Source organism: Bremia lactucae, linkage group LG13, assembly GCF_004359215.1.
Source record: "Bremia lactucae strain SF5 linkage group LG13, whole genome shotgun sequence".
In the NCBI taxonomy this organism is placed as follows: Eukaryota; Oomycota; class Peronosporomycetes; order Peronosporales; family Peronosporaceae; genus Bremia; species Bremia lactucae.
The window spans coordinates 1,213,162-1,223,714 of NC_090622.1; positions in this window are offsets into that span (position 1 = coordinate 1,213,162).

Genomic DNA, 10,553 nt, shown 5'->3' on the forward strand with positions numbered 1-10,553 from the left:
CATGAGCTAGGACGTCGAAAGCGAGAGACCTCGCTTTTCGACCAATAAGTGACTGCAGAGATACACTCGCTGTCAAAAAGTTAGGTCACTACGCTCATGAGTGTAGTGCCTCACGCCCAGTACGGAGAGTACTGAACGTATTTATGAACCGAATGCGAAGAAGGGCAAAGGTCGCCGGTCTGACGTTGTTGCGAAATCGCAACAACAAGGTGGACCGCCAAAAAACGGTCGGATCAGTAGGGGCGCAACGCTCTACTGATCCAGTAACATCAAGAGAATCTGCAAACCTCTTGACGAAAGTTGCTCCAGACACACAGTCATTATGTGTCTCTGCACCTGGCGATGAAGTGTCCCTCATCATCTTGAAGTTAAAGTGACAAATGATTTGCCAGTCAGAGCCCTTGTGGACTGTGGAGTGTCGAATAACTTTATTCGGCGCCAGTCGCTAGAGGGTCGTAGGCTCAAATATGTTCAGCGCGACATCCCCCCAACGTGGATGACGGTGCGCCTAGCGACAGGCGCATCGATAACAGTGATGAAACGCGTGGTGAAATTTCACTACACATTCAAAAGATTTACAGTACAATGATGATTTCATCGTACTAGATTTAAATGACAAATTTGATGGCATCCTAGGTTTACTTGGCTCAAAAATTGTGAGCCAAGAATCAGCTGCAAGCATTGACCCGTTAAAATTCCTGTCACTTGTTCATCATATGGCCATCTGATAAATATTTTGGAGCGTCCACAAGCGCCTAGATGTATTACGAGTGAGTGCGATGGCCTCACTTGTGGTACGGTCATTAGTACGACTGCACAAGATCACAGTGTGATGATTAATCACACTTTGGAGCCAGCTTCTGGCAGCTGTGCGAATGCACAGGCAGCGCCGAAGGTCACCACTCAAATAAGTTGAGTTGGGTAAGACATGAATGTACGCCTAGCGAACGATATTCAAGGAAGATACCGGTTGTCCAAAATGGACAACACGATGATCCTAGGTCGAGAAGAGAGTCATCCGTAGAGGACCGAATATGATGGCGCAATCACAGTCGGAAGACGTCAAGGGAATAAGTCCCAACGTATTTTGAAGAGTAAGCTCCTCAAATAGTCAATGCTAAAGTGACTAGACTTCATCATCTCAAAGGATTAATCCCTCGCCAGCCTGTGGAAAAGGGATCCCAGGGACATTAAATGTCTTGGTTAATGCGGATCAAGAGTAGGCGCTTATACTCTTGATCTGTATGCGCCTCAGAAGTAACCGTCGGAGATAACTCTATTACCAACCCTAGAACCTTAATGATTCTTGAAAAATCTGCATAGTGGTAGAATCAAGCAGATCTGCATACTCGTCACAGAGGTCGAATATGTAACCGATATTCGGTCAGCGGTAATTAATTTTTGCAGTGAATGAATGCTTTCTCAGCAGCTCAACGATGGACAAAAGTGTTCTCGATGTGAAGACTCGCATTGAGAGAGATACTACTCACTCCTGGGAGTCACTTAAGACAAATCCTTTATAAAGGAATTTGATTATATTCAGGAATGTATTCCCTTAGACAGTTCCATACGAGTTGCCTAAAGATGAAAGCACTCGACATGAGATCGAGCTCAAAGCGGGCTCGAAGTCCCGTGTCATGAAGCAGTGACCACTACCTCGTGAATAAGTACTTGCGCTTGATAAATTCTTTAGCGGTCGATTAAAAGCGGGCCATGTAAGGTAGTCAACCTCCCCACATAGCTCCCCGAACTTCTGTGTGCAAAAGGCTATTGGAGGGTGGCGGATAGTGCACGCAATCAATAAATTTAATGCTGCAACGGTACCGGTTCAAACGCCGATATCGAGAAAAGACGTAATCATAGACGGTATGCCTAAGAGTACCATTTTTTCGTCTATGGATCTGATGGGTGGATTTTATCAGATCCTTATGCGTGAACGAGACATCCCGTACACAGCACTTAGCACTCCCAGTGTGATGCTCTGGGAATGGCTGGTAATGCCACAGGGGCTTAGTAACGCCCCTGCAACATTCAACAGATGCGTAACGAATCTGTTGAGACCGGTGCGAGAATTCGCATTGAGCTTTTTGACGTTGTATTTATCCACAGCCGGGCCATGGACGGAAAGACGGACGTAAAGGTTCATAAAACTCACGTTCGTCAGGTTCTTACACTTATGCGAAAACAAGTTCTACGCAAATCTCAAGTAGTGTACATTCGCTGCAAGCGAAATACCGCTTCTTGGGTGCATCGTCGGTAAACGTGGCGTGCGCCCTGATCCCAAAAATATCAAGGCAAATACCGACTGGCCAATTCCAGTCGATGTCAAGGGACTTAGAAAGTTCCTTGGATTAGCGGCGTATTTGCACAAGTACTCCCGCAATTATGCCGAGATGACAGTTCATCTCTCTCGTCTCTTAAACAAGCCGAGGATTGGCTTCGGAACGCTGATTGTCAGTGTTCCTTTGAAGGCGTCCAGCAAAGCTTATTGCAATAGCCCATCTTGGCGCTATCAGATCAAGACAGACCATTCCATGTGGTCTGTGATGCCAGCGATTTCGCAATCGGCTGTGCGTTAATGCAATACGATACAAACGGCGCGGAGCGCGTCGTCTGTTACCAATCGTGTCAGCTGCAACCAGCTGAATGCAATTCCCAGTGTATGACAAAGAGCTTCTTGCCATGAAGTATGCACTGGCTAAATTTAGGGTCTATCTCCTAGGAGATGGACGGTTCATCGTATATACGGCCCATGCGTCATTCCGCACGGCCGTAAACAGCGCACACCTCTCGCAAAGAATGGCTAGATGGCTATCCTTTTTCGCGGAGTATAATTTATTCGTCGAATATAAACCAGGACGACTTAATATCGTCACTGATGCATTATCAAGCCGATGCGATTTCGAGCCCGCTGCGAACTGTAACAGTGAAAATAATCCCACCGTTGCAACACTTCCTTACAAGTGTTCCATCATCAACTTTTTTGGTGACATAGAGAAAGCCTACGCAGAAGCTAAAGATCTTCTGCGTTTAACGGATCCTGATGTACCTTCCAATAAATCTTTTAAAGTGTTACCACTTTATATCGATCGTCATCCGATCGATAAACAAGATCCGACACATAGGTCGAATCTAATTTTCCCCCGTCCTCCACAATTATTGGTGGATTCCCAAGGTGGGCAGCGTTTTCTTGCGGAAGTTATTCAAAACCACCGTGGTACGAAGGGGCACTGAACGAGCTAAAAGCCTCGTTCCTGGCTGGTTGTTGACGTTGAGAGCCACGTCCGTCAGTATGACGAGATCCACTGGATGGACCAGAAGGTCCGTCGGAAAACACGCGCCCCTGGCGCACGTAAATCGATTGCAAAACGATTATCGCATCGCGCATCTCGATACAGATGCATGCCCTTCCCCAGGGCGAAGAAAGGGAAGAAACATTCCTTTTTATCTCGTTTCGTGTTGTCAATACAACACGGACAGGGACCACCCCACGTAAGGCATGTAGTTTCTGCCTCACGAGACAACCGATGCAGTTTAAATCTTGCATTGGTTGGAGTTCGTTTCTTAAGCTTAACGCGAACCGCGTTAAGACTTTAAAGCCAGGTTTCGCGTCCAATGACTTTGACATTGCGAATACACGCCCTCCATGCTTGGAATTTCCTCATTAGGAGTATATGGTGTTATTATTGGCGGTTGGTCAAGTAATTGAAAATATTCCTTAGGTGCATTAAGATCAACTGTACAGATGATTTCACACGAATTGACAATAGGATTTTCTATTCTTTCCGTAATTTTTTGTGCGAAATTTTTAAATTTAATCTCAATCGTTTTTTTTCTCAAAAACAGTTTGGTTTTGTTTCCCCCTTTTTCCTATATTTTGCATTTTTTATCGAGTTTTTATCTCGCTCGTTGTTGCCACTATACCATCGAAGGTTTAGAGAAGCATCGAAATAGAAATTCTCCTCAGCGAAAGTTTTTCGCGCTGGGATCAAGGCCATGTAGCTTTGTCGCAATAAATATAGGATATTTACTATGAGGATTAGTTTCTCCATACGTGCTACTGACTAGCCGTTCGGGTAGAAGCGACGGCTTTTTCTCAGGTACAAGACGGGGCATTTTATTGTCTTCACTCTCCTGAGTGATACCCACTAAAGCAGGGGTACCACAAGACCTTTTATTACGATGGATTGCGCTTTCGTCATCACCACGCACAGGAACGAGTGCGGGCGACGGCACGGGAGACGGTGCTGGCGATAGGGAATCATCCTCGTCGTCGAAATCAAACATGTTACAGCGAATGCTATTAGCACGTCTTCCGGATTGAGCCCCCTCATTCAAAGGCTCGTAGTCAGCCGCCTGACGACGTTCAGGTGACTGTTTCGCTCCCACCACGTGGGCCATCTCGTCCGACTCGCATTCATTGTCCACCGCAAGAGATAGGTCACACTCACGTGGTGACTAACCACGTGCACGCGCAACATTTAATGTTGCAGAAAAGGATGATGCTACGGTTGACGAAATGTCTGCCGCAAGAGACAATAATGCGTCACCCGCGGCTGCATATACCGCAGCGAATGTTCTGGACTATGTGTGGACCGCATGGACTTGTTAACCATACGATAGAATTGAAAATGATGGTTCTGACCAATCAACATCATTTTCAATGAAGAGGTCTTATAGTGACCACTTAATTCAATGACATTCACAGTGATTGTCGTTTAAGGGAGGGTGGTGTAACGGGGTATATCGTTGCATGAAATTAACAATTATAGATTGTTAATTATTATATTATCTAAAAGGTTGATACTTTTTGGGGGATATTATTTTACATAGTTATACTCGGAAAACTTATCCATTTGTAGAGAAAGGCCATTATATCTACTTTCTCCGCGGTCCAGTCAGCATTGGACGCTCGCAAAAGAGAGACAGATAGAACTTTATTACATAATTTGTATAAGTATACCAATTAAGTTTGGATTCAATATGCCAGAGCTCCCACTGGGTGCAATCCTTTGAAAATTTCACGAAACATGATTCTTATTATTGCTCACAGTCAAGATAGACGCTTTCTGATCCTTGTCCTTGTGACAATTCATCGATAGTTGCTCCAATGGCTCAAGACGAACGCGGAACTCGACGCCTATGCCAAGCCTCTCCCATGGGCGCCGATACCCAGCACCTTGGCATCATTCACAAGCCACGCATCCGTGACGTCGATCTTGTCCTTAAAAGCAATGATATTTCCTGCTCGAGGTTATATTCTAGTAATATTAGTCACCACTTTACAGAAGGACTTCGGTGCGCTGCTCTAATGGGTGGAAGCACTCTGGTGAATATAAGAGACTTAATTTGCGGCTATTAATCTGCTCAATAGATGACAAAATGTTAAGTAATTTTTTTGCTGGGTTTTTAGTTTCGTTACTGTAACGGGCTATCATCGACTTGTACTGCTTCAGTACAAGTCCACTTCGCACTGCTTCAGTGCGAGTGGTGCCTCACGTCACTTCACGTACACTAGTACGTGCGGAGGAAGACTCTTATAAACACTTGCTTTAAAGAGGGTTAAAGTAAATTATGTTTTATATAATTACGCTAATCTGTTTTTATCCACAAAAGACATACAATACAATAGCGGTTTAAGTTCGAGTGCATGCCGATGTCCATCTTCCGCAGTAGGCGACTGCGATGACGACAGCTTTAATCCTGGTGCGCACAATCGTCACACATTTGGCATCTTGTTGGTCGAATCTTTAAACGACGTCGTCGATAAAGCAACCCGGCTTGATCAAAATTATCTTGATTCAAAGCGCCCTCACTGCTATGTTCTGATCGATTTCTACGCAAAGAAAAAACCGTGCCTTGCCCAGCTTCATAATTACACCAAGGTCACAACAATAAGATTAATCAGGAAGCGCTCGACAGTGCTTAATTTTGAAAACAAATTTGAGCGCTTCGTTACCCGAATGTTCTCATTGTTTGGCATTGCTCTGATTGTTAGATGTTTACCGAGAGCCCAACGTAGAAGAAGTCTTCCTGGAAGCGCTTGACATAACCACATTCTACGCCATTGCAGCTCTTAATTAATGAACTTTACAAAATGTCCTTTTTTAGGCTCTTACTTCAAATTCGTATGTAGCTAACTTTCGTATTCCTGATCGTTGTCGACACCAAACGGAACTTCCACATCGACACTTTCCGCCATCACACTGCTAAGAAAGCTGTGTCGACATCAATCTGTTCATTTTGATAGTCGTATTCGGCATACAATCTGAATTTATCGGATCGAGTTCATGTAATCGGCTAAAGTTGCCCTAATGTTACACAGTCCACATTAAGTACACTTGGTGTACTTAAGGGGATGGTCAATTACTTAAATAAAGTAATATGACCACCACTCGGGTGTGGTTCACATTTGTGACCAACCCTTGTGTATGTGATGCACACGGGTGCATTCACATCAGGAGGGATGACGGCTAGCGTCAGCCGTTACGCGAGGTATCTAGAAAGATACTCTCGCAATACATATTTAGTGTTATCTATAAAGATGATATTTTTGATTGGTTAAAATTGGTATATATATTTAATGCGATTGAATATAAATCAGTCTGAAAACAACTTTCTACTTAGTAAGTGCGCACAAGGAGCCGGATTACCGCTCTCGTGACGAGACTTAAGTAACGATTTAGTGCGTTGGGCGAGGTCGCTAACGCGCCCACCACAATTACCTCACTGCACGCAAGAGAAGATGGATAAAACGCTTCCTCGCTGTGCTAGAGTGTGTGTCTAAGTAGAGCGTGGCCGCATTACGACGTGCCCGCCTACCCTTGGTAGCACTTGAACTCCTTCCAAAGACCCGTATCTCTGCGTGTGTACTTTGGAAAGTCCGTATGACCTCATCCTAGGCATGCCGTGGTTTAAAAACCACCAACCATGGATAGATTGGCGTACACGCACAGTTCCGAACTCTACGCAGGTCACCGGAAAGAATGTGCTCCTGCGAGAGGCATATGCAACTGATGTCGTGTCGAACACAGTTGAGGGTGCGTTGACGGGATGTCAAACGTCACCAATTTCTACCCAGCTCGTGGAGACTGAGGTAGTGAAAAGAACAATGATGAGTTATCATGTGTCCCACAGTCCTGCACAGAGCCGAGAGCCTATGGCAGCAGACAGCGAGCTTACTGGAAGTCAAGCGTCGCGAGAACCGGCACAGCGCCTAGAGCCAGGTGCTGTTGGAAGGGGTGCGTTAGCCAGGAGTGCAACGGCACCCGCTTCCCAGAAAAGGGTCTAGGTAACTCGAAAAACGAGTACCCGAAAGATTAGGACTATCAAACGCACGTCTAAACGAGTGACCTTTGGATCAGTTTCTATAAAAGAGGACAGGCCTTCGAACGAGGTGTTCGAGGCCGACAAAGACGAAATTGCGGAGACATCCTCAGTTGAGGTGCTCCGGCAAGTCTTTAAATCAGCCGAGTAAATAGCAATTTTGCCGAGGAGTTAGCAAATCTCCTAGAGTATCGAGGAATCTGTTCCTTGCCGAATTAAAGGCAGGAAAGATCCACAAAAAATGTCATACTAGTTCCAGAAGAGAACCTGGTGGACTGTTGCTCGTCGTCCAAAATCGACGAGAGCGTCCTAGAAGCGAACAAAAAGAAACAATTCGCTAATCAAGTCTAGGATGCCTTGAGAGACAGTCCGTTCTTTGAGGTTCTGTGGAAGCATCGTGATGTGTTCCCAGCAGAAGTGCCGAGCCGCCCGCTACCAGTAGATAGGGGCATCGGGCAAGAAATAAACCCCAAAACCAGTCAATGCCGTTGCCGAAAGAGCAAGTCGATTATATCGATGAGTTCTTCGACAAGCGAGCCAAGGCGGGACATGTGCGTGAGAGCACTCGCCTCACTGCAGCCTGAACTTTTGTGTGCGTAAAGCCACAGGTGGATGCCGCGTGGTTCATGCTTACAATAAGCTGAACACGGCAACCATACCGGCTCAAACGCCAATCCCGCGGAAAGATGTTTTGCTGAACTCCATGAGATAGTCAACTATCTTTTCCGCGTTGGATTTGAAGGATGGCTACTATCAGGTACTAATGAAAGAGTCCGATGTAGATAAAACAGCTGGACGCACCCCAAGCGGTTTGCTTTGGGAGTGGCTTGTGATGCCCCAAGGTTTGATAAACCCACCAGCGACATTTAGCCGAGTGGTGGCTCACGTGATGCGTCAGCACCGTGCCTATGCGCCCCATTATTTTGACGATGAATTCAAGCATAGTGGGGCCGTGGACGAGCTAAGCGCAATAGAGCCGCACAAGCTCCATTTAGACGCTGTGTTGCAGACTTTGAAAGACGCCCAATTGTACGTCGACTTGCAAAGTGCGTCATTGGGGTCCCCGAGATACCTGTGCTGGGTTGCATCGTAGGTACACATGGTGTAAGAGTAGAACCAGACAAGGTAAAATCAGTAAAGGAATGGCCAATCCCACGGCATGTGAAGGATTTGCGCCAATTTCTAGAGCTCGCTAATTACTTGCATAAGTATAGCAAGAATTATGCGGAGCAAACTAAACCATTATCTGATCTCCTTAAAAAGGACACAGAATGGGTTTGGTTAAAAGAACAAGAAGATGCGTTCACATCAGTGAAGCAGTCTCTTGTAGAGGCACCGGTCTTGGCATTGCCAGACGCGGATAAGCTTTTTAGCGTCGTCTGCGATGCAGGTAATTTTGCAATCGGCAGCGCACTCATGCAAAAGGATGACGACGGCGTTGACTGCGTCATCTCTTATCAGTCCCGGCTTTTAAAAGCCGTGGAACTGAATTATTCGGTGCATGACAAGGAGCTATTTTCAATCAAGTATGCTCTTGTCAAATTTCGTGTGCACCTAATGGGCACCGAACTATTTGTGATTTATACGGATCACGCATCACTGCGGACCGCAACAAACTCACCGCACCTCTCGCCTAGAATGGCAAGATGGCTCACATTCTTCTTTAAATTTAATTTTAAAGTTGAATAGAAGCCCGAAAAGTCGAATGTCTTAGCTGACGTTTTATCGTGCAGACCAGACTTCAAGGTTAGACACCAGCAAAGTCACCAGATATAAATCTGGCGGCCAAAATCTACTTTAAAAAAGCTAGGGTAAAGGTTTTAGATTCAAATAATTAAATAAAGCTCAGTTCCCATTTTGACCTTAAAGCATCTAATGCCTATTTAAGGGTTGCGCATTGATCTGCGAGCGGTAGAAGCCTTCCTAAGGTACATACTCTCGGGCACTAGCTGCCACTTGATTCTACGAACCCATGAATCCCTTGAACTAGGATTCACTCCCTACGTTGTTGAATCCATTAGTTCAATAGACTAAGAGACTCTTTGAGTCTATGAGTCCTCCTCTGACTTAAGGAGCGAGGAAGCTCGCAGCCGATGTCTTGTTGCGTCAATATTATCAAATTTGGTAATATTGGCACTATTGCGTAACAGGACACCCCATTACATCATCTTTTTAAACAACAGTCACTTTAGGACTGATGTAAAGTGACAGAGAGAACTATTACGTCTCCCTCGTTTGATTAGCACTTGTCGAATTAATTTTGATTTCAACTTTTAATTGCGCATGATTTCGAAACACGTGCGCGTCGGCTGTGAGGCAGCAAAGCGGGCAGACGTTAGCGATGCAAATGGTTCAGTAGACGCATTAGCGTCTACTGCGGGAAGAAAGTCGCCCAGGTGACTGGTATAAGTCATTTTCTACTCCCATTGCGGTGACGGGCCGTCAACGCCCGATTCGGTGGCAACAGTTAAGGTCTCCAGATCATGCAGCCCACGTTTGTTGAACCTACGGGATCTAACAAGACAGCCACATAGGTGATGACGAAGTTGTTTGACACTTCGTCAGACCCTTTGGGTGCGTAGTCATGTTGTGATGACTTCATGGACGATGATATGTGGGTTGATGTCAGTATGCAAGGTTAATGACGGAACACTCGTAGTGAGTGTTGCAACAGTAAGATCACTTTCACTGTTGGGGTGCACAGCTGACTCGAAATCGGGTCGGCGTGATAACGCATCAGCGACGACATTAAGTCGTCCTGGTTTATATTTGACGGAGAAGTTATACTCCGCGAAGAAGGATAGCCTCGCCATTCTTTGCGAGAGGTATGGGCTGTTCACGGCCGTGCGTAATGACGCATGGTCCGTATATACGATGAATGGTCTATCTCCTAGGAGATAGACCCTAAATTTAGCCAATGCGTATTTCATGGCAAGGAGTTCCTTGTCATGCACTGTATAATTGCGTTCAGCTGGTTGCAGCTGACGCGATTGGTAACAGACGACGCGCTCCGCGCCATCTGTATCGTATTGCATTAACGCACAGCCGATTGCGAAATCGCTGGCGTCACAGACCACATGGAATGGTCTGTCTTGATCCGCAATCGCCAATATGGGCGATTGCATCAAGCTTTGCTTGATTCCTTCAAATGAACGCTGACAATCAGCGTTCCATAACCATTTCTCGTCTTTTTTCAAGAGACGAGAGAGATGTACTGTCATCTCTGC